Consider the following 14,952-nt stretch of genomic DNA (forward strand, 5'->3'; position numbering starts at 1 on the left):
AATCTCTAAGGTGATTCTACTTGACTTTGATCAATAAAACCAGCCACAAGAGCCAATGCTGTCTACTTGTGTCCAAGTTATATTAATCGTAGCTTCCAAAGAAAAGTATAAAACGCAGCTTAGAATTTTAGATGCGTAATCTTTATTGGTCGCAGTTCAAATGACCTGAATTAAAATAAACAGGGTACTTAAATAGTCAAAGTGAGCAAAGTTAATATAAAAGGATCACAGTTATAAGTATTCAAACATTGAGTAAAACTGTGGTGAATTTAAAATGATCAAAAATGTTAACATAATGTAGCTTCTAACATTGTCGAGCTTTTAATAATTAACATAACTAACGAATAACATTGTGAAGTATTAATAGTTATAGCATCCGTGCATCCGGTTACAGTCGTTACAATGGTTATAATCTAACTAATAGAAATTATATAGATGGTGGTAGTGGTATTATCTATGAGTCACCCACAGTAAAGCGTGGACGGGTCCTCTAGTAGACATAAATAAAGGAGTTGATTTGCTCGACTCAAGAGAAGATGCGTCTGATTTCCAAGTAAGAAATAAAGATTTAAAAGATGGAACAGTTGGTGTCTTGAAATCCGAATAGAAGATATAATAACAGATGGACTTGTTATAGCTGGGGTCGGAAGATATGGATGGCACGGTAGGTGTCTTGGAATCCCAAGAGGGGATATAATGATCGCACCATAACATATGGACTTGTTATGGCGGGGGCCAATAAGTGAGTGTAAAAGGAAACTCATCTTTTAAAAAAGATAATTTATTTTGTATGAATTGTAAAATATGGTTAAGAAGAAAATGTAATGAAAAGAATTTATGAAAAGTTATCCAGAAACAAACTTATCATTTGTCTTTTGCTTATTTTTGACTATTGCTTGATTTTGTCTAAAAGCCTCAAACTTTATGTGAAGAAAAGTTAATAAAATGTTTGTTTAAAAATAAAAAAGTAACAACTGATGTGTTTGAATATTGTGGTTTAAAGTAAACACACGAGGACGTGTGATTTGTTAGGAAGTCCGTGTTGGAGCGGTAGTATGTACTTGTATTTTGTATGTCAGTGTACAAGCGTATATGGGAATGCTAACATTTTGTAGGCAAATGTATATGCCACAGCGTCGTTTGAAGTAGGCGACGCATTGGCGGCCTATTTTACGGTACTTTGGATTGTAAATGACAAAATAAACATGGTAGTAGGAATAGAGAAACTGTTCCTGAGTGAGCTCTGATCGTATTTTGCAAACAAGATCCACAAAGAGAGGCAGGAGCCGTTAGATACTTTTAGAGTAAAGAAGGAGTGTGAATTAATTAGGCGCTGTTCCTAGCAGAATCAACTGCTGAACACATTGAGCGCGACACGACATGGCAGCACGACAGTGAACTGTAAATGGCGTCGTGAATCTTTCTACATGAACATTCGTAAGAAGGCAGCGACATAACAATGGCCGGCATGAACACAAGACAACACAGCTGTCCATTTTGCATGTACACAATTTCGTTGTGGCAATATTAATACCTTTCTTTTCAATGAAATTTTAGTATTTTGTTCAAAGTGAAATTTTTAATAAGAAAATAGGTAAATTTATTTGTTTTAAATTATAAATTGTTATTACAAATGATATAATAGAGCTATTTTATGCTTTTATTTGTAAAATAACGTCAGGTTTGTTGGAGATTTGAATAATTTTACATTTTACTTATTAGTGGCATCCCCACTCTACCTCAACTCTCCACTGTCAACTCTACTGTCGTCCTACTGTCGTTGGCAAATATAAAAATTTATTGAAGTTAGCTAGAGCGACAACTGCAGTCGTGCAGCTGTCAAAATAACTGTGTCCATAAGAATGTGTGTATTTTAATATTTGACAGATGTCGTTTGCAGTCTGTCGCGCTCAATGTGTTCAGCACTTCAGTTCAAAAAGTGACATCGTTAGGATCAGAACTTGCTGTGCTCTATTAATAAAATTATAAAGTGAAGTTATTGTACTAAAGTAAAATAAAAGTGTAAAGTGATACAAAACAAATGGAGGCATCTACGAACAAAATCTCCGACTTATGTAAATAAGTAAAATTCAAATTTAAATAGTGATATCAGTTACAAAATGTTAGTGCACTGTCCCATATGTAAATACATATGTACATATGTATATATGTCACCCACTAAAACTACAAACATTGTTCTACAAAAACAAGAATCGTCTCAAATAGCATCAGCAGCGCAAGAAGTCTAATTTTAGAACAAAAACGCATCAACAACCTTTTCATTCATGAACGAGTTAAGGAACGTATGTATTCCTTATGATAAAAACAGAATGTATCAAAACTTTATAGAAAATGCATCAAAACAACCTTGAGTTTGAATACCACAACATTCTTATCTTAGAACAAAGGAAATATACATACGAGTATATATCCAAACAATTTATAAATTAGTATTAAGTAAATATACTAGTTAGTATAAATGGAAGTAAGAACCATGTAATAAGTTTGTATTAAGAGTATTAAAAAAAGTACACATTTCGGTGCAGCTCAAAAATATATTAGAGGGATTATCTTGCTCTTGCAAGATTGCAGATTGCAAACATCCTATACCGAAATATACAAGGGCACGAGAGCACCCATTGCAGAATCTTGTGATACATGAACGGATGATTCGATAAATTTATATAGAATGACTATTATGAATAAGCGCACCTCCTGCATTCATTCTTAACAAAAAAATGTAACAAAGCTTTATAATTTAAATAGAAATTATAAAATCTATTTAAAATTTACCTTTCAAATATTTTTCTGCGTGTGTTTGTTGTTGTGCCGTTGCATTAGGTGGAAAAATCTGCAACTTGTGCACCGGGCAAGAGTTTTGCAAGAGCAAGAGAATACCCCTATTCTTTTGACTCATTTTTACTTCATGTAAAAATTAACTAACGCAAGAGCATTTTTAACAGGCACACTCGCTTCATTCATAAATGCAAACACCATTCCATCTCCCCGAACATGCCTTTGCCAACAAGCGTCTTTTCGCGACGATGGCAGAAGCTAAAAATTATAAATTGAGCATTTTCTGATGTTTTTCTAGGTGTCAAAAAAAGTGCAACATAGGTCTTGTAGATTAAAAATATTTGTCTATTGTAAAATATTTTTCAGCGGCTCGCAAAAATTTGCGTACGAATTCTCATATATAAACATACATATTTAACCGACCGTTCGTTTTCTTTTTTCGGCATAGCTCGTATTTCCACCAACAACACAATGCTGTGACGCTTTGTCATCGCGTCGGTCCTTCGACACATTGACTCTTTGACAAAACGTGAGCTTCTGCAATTAGTTGTCTGTGTGAACGCAGATTTCGAAAGAAGCACTGCTCGCATGCCTTCTTTCATATTTTTTACATGAACATATGTATATGTACATAATTATATATGAATGAGTATATGTGCTATTGCTTGGTCTTTTCAGATGATATCAAAACTTTAAATGATATATGACTTATCAGACTTTTATTAATTATATATTTAGATAATACCAGGTTGTTCAATAAGTTTTGTCGTTCGATAACGACAATTTTAGGTTTTAGAAAGCTGTGTGCACAATGAGTGCCGCACTCGCTAACAAAGGAACTAAAACACATGCGAAGTGTTTTTTGTGCGTCGATTCATCACTATGAATGAGATTTGGGTCTATCACCATGATTCTGAATCAAAACAATTCTGAATCAAAACAAGAAGTTAAAGAGTGGTGCGAACCTGGTTGCTCGGCTTCGTAACAGGTTCGTGTCAGGAAATCGGCCAAGAAGATTATGGCATCAGTTTTCGGATTATGAGAAGAGTTTTGTTTCTGGATTACTTGCAAACCGGTAAAAAAAAACTTAATTTTGAATATTATTGCAACCTTGTGGACCATTTTAAGGAAAAAAATCGTGAAAATAGAGCCGAGCAGCAGAAGAAAAAATGTTTTTTTTTTTTCATCAGGACAATGCACAGTGTCAGAAGAGCATTTTGACAATGGCTAAAATCCATGAATTAAAGTTCCAATTGTTGGAGCATCCACCGCATTCATCAGATTTGGCTCCCACTGACTTCTACTTGTTTCCAGAACTTCAAAAATTTATGCGTGGCAAGCGTTTTTCATCAAATGAAGAGGTCATAACGGCTGTTAAAGCGTATTTTGCAGACCTTCCGGACTCTCACTTTAGGGATGGTATCCACAGATTGGAGGATCGTTGGAGCTAGTGTAGTGTGTTCAGGTAGATTATACTGAATAATAAAGTGTATTTTAAATCATAAATTGTAATTCTCTTACCAAAAGACAAAGTTTACTGAAAAACCTGATAAAAACAAGAACTGTTTAAAGAAAATTTTCAATATTAAGTAAATACCAGCATGGTCGTAATCAAAGGGGGGGTCACTCATCGGAGGCTTGTCGTTCCTTTCATTGGTATGATTTTTTAACGTGGTGGGTCCCAAACCCAGCGCACAACTTTGCGGAGGGGATGTTTCGCCTTCTCACTTTAGTTCACCTTCAAACGGATGTTCTTAGGCTACCCAGAATATACTTGGTCAAAGACGGGAAGTCGTGAGCTGCTTAAGCCATATGTAAAAAAAAATCGTTTCTAGCCACTCCCAAGTTAATGACGATCAGAGAACTTTCCACACTTGCGTAAACTTCTACACATGATTCCATCCTTTGCGGAGATAAAATAGACTGCCTACCTCGCAACGTTACGATCGACCACAACACGTGCGGGATGGATAGATACCGGGAGCTGAATAAGGAAGCGAAACGCATTTGCAGGCAGAAAAAGAAAGAGGCCGAAATGCGTGAGTATGTAGAGCTTGATAAGCTGGCCGACAGGGGTAATGCTCAAAAATTCTACGAAAAAATACTGTGGCTTACAAAAGGTTCCCTAATAGATGACGATTTAAGCAGACGTTCCATTGTCCGACCATGAAAAAGTTCGAAGAGCAATTACCCGCCTGGAGAACAACAAAGCAGCCAGGGCCGATGGATTGCCGGCAGAGCTATTCAAACACCACGGCGAAGAACTGATGAGGAGCATGCATCAGCTTCTTTGTAAAATATGGCCGGACGAAAGCATGGCAAACCATTGTAATTTAAGTGTGCTATGCTCAATCCATAAAAAAGGATACCCCACAATCTGCGCCAACTACCGTGGGATAAACCTCCTCAACATGGCGTATAAGGTTCTATAGAGCGTATTGTGTGAAAGATTAAAGACCACCGTCAACAAACTGATTGGACCTTTTCAGTGTGGCTTTAGACCTGGAAAATCAACAACCGACCAGATATTCACCATGCGCCAATTCTTGGAAAACACCCGTGAAAGGAGAATCGACACACACCACCTCTTCGTAGATTTCAAAGCAGCTTTCGACAGCACGAAAAGGAGCTGCCTTTATGCCTCGATGTCTGAATTTGGTATCCCCGCATAACTAATACGGCTGCGTAAACTGACGTTGAGCAACACCAAAAGCTCCGTCAGGATCGGGAAAGACCTCTCCGAGCCGTTCGATACCAAACGAGGTTTCAGACAAGTGCGACTATAGTGCGACTTCTTCAATCTGCTGCTTGAGAAAATAATTCGAGCTGCACAACTTAATTGAGCAGGCCAATATTTTATAGGTACAATATATGATATTGATATCATCGGCCTCAACACCCGCGCCGTTAGTTTTGCTTTCTCCAGACTGGAGAAGGAAGCAAAGCAGATGGGTCTGGCTGTGAACGAGGGCAAGACGAAATATCTCCTGTCTTCAAACAAACAGTCGTCTCACTCGCGACTTGGCTCTCACGTCACTGTTGACAGTCATATCTTTGAAGTCGTTGATAATTTCGTCTATCTTGGAACCAGCCTAAACACCACCCACAATTTCAGCCTAGAAATACAACATGTGCTTCTTCGGACTGAATAGGCAATTGAGAAGCAAAGTCCTCTCTCGACAAACAAAAACCAAACTCTATAAGTCACTCATAATTCCCGTCCTGCTATATGGTGCAGAGGCCTGAACGATGACAACAACTGATGAGTCGACGTTGCGAGTTTTCGAGAGAAAAGTTCTGCGAAAGATTTATGGTCCTTTGCGCGTTGGCCACGGCGAAAATCGCATTCGATGTAACGATGAGCTGTATGAGATATATGACGACATTGACATAGTTTAGCGAATTAAAAGGCAGCGGCTACACTGGCTAGGTCATGTTGTCCGAATGGACGAAAACACTCCAGCTCTGAAAGTATTCGACGCAGTACCCGCCGGGGGAAGCAGAGGAAGAGGAAGACCTCCACTCCGTTGGAACTACCAAGTGGAGAAAGACCTGGCTTCGCTTGGAAAATCCAATTGGCGCCACGTAGCGAAAAGAAGAAACAACTGGCGCGCTGTTGTTAACTCGGCTATAATCGCGTAAGCGGTGTCTACGCCAGTAAAGAAGAAGAAATACATACATGTGTATATATGTATGTATATTTCAATATTTATTTGTTCAAGCATTTGCACATATGTACATAAGAATATGATCGATTGGGTGTTTTCCATTTACTCCTGATTTCGCACTTGTCCATAAATCAAAGACAAGTTTATTGTTTTCAGAAAAGATACGCAAATTTTACTGATTTATTATTACCTAAAATAAACAATTTAAAAATTTCTATAAAATGCTAAAATACAATGTATAAGCAAATTTGATTGATTTTTTAACATTAAAATTTTTTTTTTATAAAATGCTGAAAAAGTGGTAAACAATATACTGCAGAATTACGAAAATGTCCATTGAAAATGGAAATTTCTGACACGACTTAATATTTAAAAAAAGTCATTGAATTTTATTAACCAGCTTTTGCAAAAGCAATTTAATTCATCTAGGTTAAGTGCAACATCTGTGTTTAAAAAAGTTAAGCTCAGCTGCAAAGCTAATAAAGGAGGGAAATAAGAAGAAGGAAAAAACCTGAAAATGACAACAAGATAAAAGTAAATATAGACAAAAAAGATGAAAATAAAAAAACCTGTAAATAGAGTAAATTGGTAAACATAAAAAAAGTAAATACGAATATTTAAGGAATTCATTACTCACGCAAAGTAATATGTTCTTAAATCAAAACGTCTTGACTTGCAACTTCCTTAAGTTTTTTAAGTTTAGAATCGCGCTTCTGATGTCGCTCTCTTTTTGTCTCTTCTTTCACCAACCATTTCGAATTTTAAATAAAAATACCTTACCAAATATTCTAACAATTTAATTTTATGAGCGAAACACTCATCGGTTGGGTCAAACCATTCAGGAATAACATTTCCTATTTTTTTGTTTATTGCGGACAACATCAGACAACGAACATTTGAATACTGTGCATATTTGTTGAAGAGCTTGACGTAACACATCATTTGCAGTCGATACACCTCGAAGACTCTATCACTTGGATTGACTATCCTTAAATCGGCGTCATCCGATCATAAAATCAGAACAAACAGTTGTGGCAAAAACACAATCAAATCAGTTCAGTTCAGCATAGACAACATTGTTAATCAATTCGTGTAGCCGCCAGCGTCAACTGACCTGATGCAACACGAACAATCTGTTCTTCGGCAATCACGATCGTGCAAACGTATGGCTGGCTTCGGTTGCAATCGTATCATGTCAGTTCATAGTGTTGCGACCATTGTTTGAATTGAAATGAAACTTTGGGTAAACTAAAAGTAAATCTTCGAGTAAGTCTATGGGTAAATCTATTAGTACAGCAAACAACAACAATTTTCTGCTGGAGTGATTTGAATCATGTGTGGCAAAAAATGTATCAGCTTTGAAAATGTGCGCATGTTACAAGTTTTCGAAGCGTAAACAAAGGAAATTCAATCGAGAACGTACATACATATATAGACACACTTGTTGTATGTATGTACTCGATGGAATTTCCATTATACATATTACATATGTACATACATATATACATTAGACCTGGCGTTATTTTTTTATTGGAATTTTGAGTACGGGGATTGATCAAATATGCGATTCGATGTAATAATTCATGTGGTAAATTTTTAACTCAATCAGAGTGTGCCAATCTGTGCCATAATGAGGTCAAAGTTCAAAATATAGAAAAACACTTGGTTTTTTTTACTGTTATCTGTTTATTTATTAAAGAAAAAATAAAATGACGCAATTTTTCCACAATTTGCATTTCAATCATTAATATATGTCTCAAGAATATTACAAAGGCGAAGTTTTAGTATATGAAGGGAACTTTTGCCTGTAGTTCTCGACAATATGAAACAAGTATTGTTTATCTTCTTCGCTATGAGTTAAAGACCGGTTAAAATATGTTATTAGTTTAACTTTCATCTCAGCAGAATCAGTAACAGAAGTGACGTTTTTGAGGATTTGAACACCTTTTAAATATTCTGCAGTTTCGCACCAGTTTGAGGGATCTAAGTTGAAAAATTTTACGCCTATTTCCAATCTTGAAAAGATATTTCTAGTTCTTTGCGTTACAAAACAACTTAAATCTTTACTTATGAATGCTTTCATTTCTTCAATGCTGGCATTTACATTTTTATGCAGATAAACGCCATTGTCGTCATTGCTTTCAAACTCTTTTTCTAATGCTAGTGCTTCAACCATCTTTCTTTTCACATTTAAGTCCACGTTAGAATCGAAAAAGGCGAGACCAACGGCTTCCTCGGACAGATACCATAAGTGGTTTTTCATTTTATCTAATAAGGCTAGAGATATTTTTGGGTCGTAATAACCGGCAATGTTTTTTACCAGCTGCAAATCCAAATTTGGTGCTTCGACTGCATTAGTAGTTCAAAACCAATACGGAATATAAAGACGCACCAGGAAAATACACACATTGCGGAATCCATTCAAATGGCTGGAAGACATTTTAAATTCTTTTTGCAAAGCAAACATTTTTAAGTCATATATCGCTTTTGACATAAACCTGGCATGTGACGTCGCGCCAGGTGCACGAAAGGAAAAGTTCGGGATACTGCCACCTAAGAAAATAAACATGAGTTGCAATAGCTCTTTGTAATCATGGCGAATGTGGTCTTTTGCTATATTTTTGATGCAAAATTCTTTATTGGCTTCACATTCCTCTGCATTTATGGCACGTCGCACTTCTTCATCCATGATTCCAATTGAAAGATCTTTTAAATTGAAAGTGTTCCATTCCCGCGAAAAACGTTCAAATGTGGCAACTTCCGGGCCACAAGATTTTCCAAAATATATTTCAAATACAGCTCGTAGTATGATTTCTGCAATATGATGCCAGCATGGCAACCACAACAAGCTACGTTTCAATTTTTGTTCCAGCAACATTCCAGCACCGTTACGTTTACCAGTGTTTGTAGCTGTCGTGTCAAAGCATACCATTTCCACTGAATTTATCATATTAATTTTTTCTAAGTAATTACATATGGACTGGGCGATTGCTTCACCAGTTCCACATTCAATAATTGGAATGGAAATTAATTTTTCTATATTATCTGCCGTTAAAACAATAGCTAGGCGTTCTACTTTTTCCTTTCCAGTCATTGCAGGAAGTAGTTTACCGTCCCAGTGTAACACAAATGTATCAGGGATCTGAAAAATTTTCGCTCTGAGAAGTATTCATAACAAATCCAAAATTAACTTTTATACCTTGAAATTCTCAATAATTTCTGTACCATGACGCCGACGATATTCCTTGCGCTGTTTCCCAAACTTGTACAATTAATAACCAGATCTTCAATATTGTGACCCAAAGCTTTAGCTGTTGCAATAATAAAATGAATTGCAAGTGGGGTTGACATATTGCCAGCATCCATGCAAGCAAGCATTCTATCATCTATGAAGCTTTTTTTACCACGTTTTTTTTTCAGCTCGTTGGTGTTTGATACGATTATCAACTGCTCTACAGATTTTTCAGACACATATTTACTTTCATCACTTACATCATAGTCTACACTCAACTCTAAAAAAAATTAGTTGAAAGAGAAACTTACATCTTATTTGTTTCAGCAGAATTAAATAAATACCTTGAGTGCTTTCCAATCTTTGATACTTTGCTCTGCGTCGATTTTCTTCTTCTAACCTTTGCGCCTTCCGTTTTTCTTCATTTGCGAGACATTGATCTATAGAAATCATGCTCCCAACACGACCTGGCTCTCTTTGTTTAATTAAAAAGTCTCGGTCCTCAGGAATAGCTATCATTTCTAAAGCATCAGCATGTGCAATATCGAATAAATTGTTCAACTTATCATTGAAATCATTTTCTTTTTTACGAGAACTAGGAAACGAAGATGTACAAAATTTCTGTACTGTTCTCCACTCATCATATAATTTCACCAGTTTATCGTCACATGTTCTTTTGTTTAACGTTGGAATATGTGCTCTTTCCCAAAAAGGCAATATTTCCTTCGAAGCCAATTTAGCACTTTCCTTAATTGTTTTCTTTTCACACCGCACATAGTAAAAAAAACATTTCAGCACTTGTAGTTTTGACGGTAACTTGCTTCCAAATATATTTTTTTCACATTTTCCTATCAAATATACGTTTGTGTTAGCAGATCTAAGTGTAACAAAATTATTTACAGCCATCACGATATTGCAGTATAACTTTTACTATTTTTAATTATTTTAATAAAGACCCTTTCTTAACCACAGTCAATTTCGCAATGACAAAATATTAAAAGCTCTTTTTGCACGTCTCAGTCTGTCTAATAATCAACATTGGCGTATGTGAACCGTAATGTATGAATTTACCGTTAGGCGGGCCACTGACTACATTATCTGCGCAAATTCGAGTAATTTGTTGTTGTGAACTCAGTGAACGCAATTCCACTCAATTCCAACAACAGTCTTGTGCAGATAATTTGTGTAGTCAGTGGCCCGCCTTAGTTCAATGGAATTTTTACTAATTTACTCTTTTCTAATATTTATAAATCTTCTTATCATTATTGGACATATCGAAAAAATTACTATGCAAAATATTGAAGAAAAATGAGGTCATTACATTCTATATATAATAAATAAACAGATAATAGTAAAAAAAACAAGTGTTTTTCTATATTTTGACCTTTGACCTCATTATGGCACAGGTTGGCACACTCTGATCGAGTTAAAAATTTACCACATGAATTATTACATCGAATTGCATATTTGACCAATCCCCGTACTCAAAATTCCAAAAAAAAAATCTCATATAAGCTGCGCCAGGTCTAATATACATACATACATGCGTTGTGAACTCCAAGTGAAGGCTTTCGGAAGCTATTATAACTAAAACGGACTCAAAATCTTCAAGATAAGATAAGTAAAATTTGTATTTTTTAATAAAAATTCATTTGCACTTACCCGCAAATATTCTGTGTTTTTTATTGAAAGCAGATTATTTTTCCCCTGTAGCAGCAATCCAAACAAAGCGCGTGCTTAATTTTTGCATTGCCGTTTTGTTTTGATCAGCTGTTCTCCTTTTGTTTCTCCTTTTTCGTATTCCCTTTGGTTTTGGCATTGCCAACTATTCAAAATATAAGCGAGGTTTTAGGGGCAGTGACTGAACATACCTATTGTCAGTAGCTTCCAACTATTTTCTCATTGAGGTATGGCCTCTGAGAACAGTAGTGGATGCACCCCCGAGAATCCTTTTAAAAGAAACTCAAAAATTATGAGAACACCTCCTAACGGAAAAAATGAGATATCCACCGCTGCTGGATCAAAAAGAGAATGCGAAAATGCCGACATAATTGAAAGTGGCAAACCTTCTGAGAAAATACAAAGTAGCGAAACTACCCAAAACTTTAACCAGTTGGGTAATAAAATAAAGGAATTGGAGAACATGATGGCTGGCCAAAGGCACATAAACCAGGCCATGCGCGACTTGGTAAGCAACATAGTGGCGCTACATGCTAAGGCTGAGAAAGGCGGAAAAAACCTACCCAAAAGGATTATGGTAGGGAAAGCATCCCAGGTTTCCCCAATGGGTAAGGAGGTAAATACCCCGAAAAGGCTGCGTGAGACAATAGGCTTTTTACCTCCAACAAAAAAGCCGAAAAATGTTAACAAAATGGATCAGCCCACCTACAGCGAGACAGCGAAATTAATGCAAGCCAATACAACGGTTAGACCCAACGCAAGCGAAGCTTGGGTGGACGTTGTTAAGAAGCGAAGACCACTCGAACAGAAAATAAGATCGAGGCCAGACGCCATCATACTTACGAAAAAGGATGGTGCATCATACGCGGATATTCTCCGGAAAATAAAAGGCGACAGTGGCTTAGAGGAATTGGGCTCAAGCGTAACGTACATAAGAAAAACGTTGAAAGGAGATCTGTTATTACAACTGAAAAACCAAGCGGATAAAAAAGCCGAATCGTTCCAAAGTGCCTTAGAAGGAGTGGTCGGGGAAATGGCTGTGATACAGCCAAAAACCCACAACGTCATGATTATGTGCAAGGATTTGGACGAAATAACTTCTCCAGAAGAGATTTGCGAAGCTTTGCAAAAAGAGTGCGGAATAGAAAATCTGGGAAAAATAAACATTAAGAGCATACGAAAGACCCGAAGCGGAACACAAATAGCTATCTTATGCCTGCGCGCCCAGGACGCCAAAACTGCGCTAAAGGTAGGCAAAATAAAGATTGGGTGGTCTGTATGTCGCCTCCGGGAATACTCCCCTATTCCCCGTTGCTTCAGGTGTTTCCATCTGGGGCACATGGCGCACAAATGTTCCAACCCTGTGGACAGGTCGTCTCTATGCACACGTTGTGGAGCCGGTGGACATGTAGCGAAGTTATGTACTAACGATCAAAGCTGCATGCTTTGCAAAGGAGCGCACTCAGCCCTGAGTACTACGTGCCCTAAATATCTCGAGATGGCGAAATCGTTAGGGAAATGAGGATAATACAATTAAATTTGAACCATTGCGCAGCAGCACAAGAGCTACTAAAACAGACAGTATTTGAAAAAAACATTGATGTCGCCTTACTAAACGAGCAATACTCCCAGCGTTCGGAAAGCACCTGGACTACAGACATATCTGGAAAGGCTGCAATATGGTCATGTAAAGGACAACCATTTATGTCTCGTTCCAGAGGGCATAATTTTTTCACATGGGCAAATATACGAGGCATATACTTTGTTAGCTGCTATGCTCCTCCCAGTGCCTCAATTAAGGATTTTGAAGACTTCCTCCTGGAACTTGCTTTAGAAACCAGAGGAAAATCGCCAATTATAATCGCAGGTGACTTCAATGCGTGGTCGACCGCTTGGGGTAGTAGGCGCACAAACCACCGTGGGCGTCTACTACTTGAATTCCTTGTCCAAACGAATCTTACGATCATGAATAGCGGAACACAAAATACATTTCAAAAAGGAAACAAAGGCTTCATAATCGATCTCATGTTCGCTAACGATGCACTTAGTAGGCTCATTAAGTGGGCGGTGTCGGATATATTTACAAATAGTGACCACATGGCTATTATTGCCGAAGTCTCATATGCTGGAGGAACGGAACGCCGTAGCAGGAGCTCATGCCAAAAACGAACTTGGAAACAAAAAGACTTTGATGCCGAACTTTTTCAAATGGTCTGGAGTTCAGAAAATATACAAGGCGAAGACGCCATACACTTGGTATCCGTAGTGCGGAAAAAATTGTCCACAGCTTGCGACGCCACCATGCGTAGGACAGCACAACACAACAGCCGAAGGCCAGTGTATTGGTGGAATGAAGAAATAGCTGGGCTCAGAAAACTCTGCAACTCAGCTAGACGCCGCCTACAACGTAATCAGAGTGAAGAAAATGAAAGCAGTCTTAGGAATATATTTAAAAGTCAAAAGAAGCTTCTGAAGTCAGCCATCGGTCGCAGTTAAAAGAAGTGTTTTGAAAAACTCTGTGAGGAAGCAAATGAAGACCCCTGGGGAACTGGATACAAAATCTGTATGTAAAATTCAAGAATAAGGCCGAACAACCCAAAAGCGCATGAGAAATGTCATCGAAACTTTGTTTCCAAAACACGACAGTATTTCTTATGCTAACCCTCTAACCGAAGTCGAGGAGTCACCACTGCTAGTTAGTGAAGAAGAAATAGCAAAGCGCCTGGATTAGATGGCATTCCAAACATAGCTCTAAAAGAAGCCATGACTCTGAAACACAAATTATTCATGAAAATATACAATGCGTGCTTAAAAGAAGGAATGTTTCCCGACCCATGGAAAGTCCAGCGATTGGTTCTACTTCCTAAACCAAAAAAGCCTCCTGAGAAACCATCTTCATATCGACCTCTATGCATGCTTGACACTATTCGCAAAGAATGTGAAAGCACAGTTAGAAACCGCTTGGAGATAGCAATCCAGAAAGCCGGCGGATTATCAGAAAGACAATACGGCTTTATGAAAAAGAGGTCCACCATTGACGCACTATACGATGTCGTTGACACTGCGAAATGCGCAGTAAGTGGCAAGCGATGGAAAGGAGGAACAAAAAAATATTGTGCGCTGATCACCCTGGATGTGAAAAATGCCTTTAACTCAGCAAAGTGGACAAACATAATCAAAGCTCTAGATGAAATACGTGCTCCTCAATATCTTATGGAAATTGTCATAAGTTATTTTGAAAACAGGCGACTATTATACGATACAGATGAAGGCACAAAGAGCTACTCAATTTCGAGTGGAGTACCGCAAGGCTCGGTACTAGGCCCCCTTCTGTGGAATATAATGTATGATAGGGTGCTAAGGAGACACCAACCGAAAGCTATTAAATTAGTTGCATACGCAGACGACCCTATTGTGGTAGCAGTTGCTAAATACCTCGACAACCTCCGGAGCAAATGCAATGAGTGCATAAACGGTCTGCGCCAATGGTTCTACTCAATGAGTTTAGAACTGGCTGAGCAAAAGACAGAAGTGTTGCTCATAAGTACAAGAAAGGTAGAGGAAAGTATATCTCTT

This window comes from Bactrocera neohumeralis, unplaced genomic scaffold (genome assembly GCF_024586455.1).
Source record: "Bactrocera neohumeralis isolate Rockhampton unplaced genomic scaffold, APGP_CSIRO_Bneo_wtdbg2-racon-allhic-juicebox.fasta_v2 cluster09, whole genome shotgun sequence".
NCBI lineage: Eukaryota > Metazoa > Arthropoda > Insecta > Diptera > Tephritidae > Bactrocera > Bactrocera neohumeralis.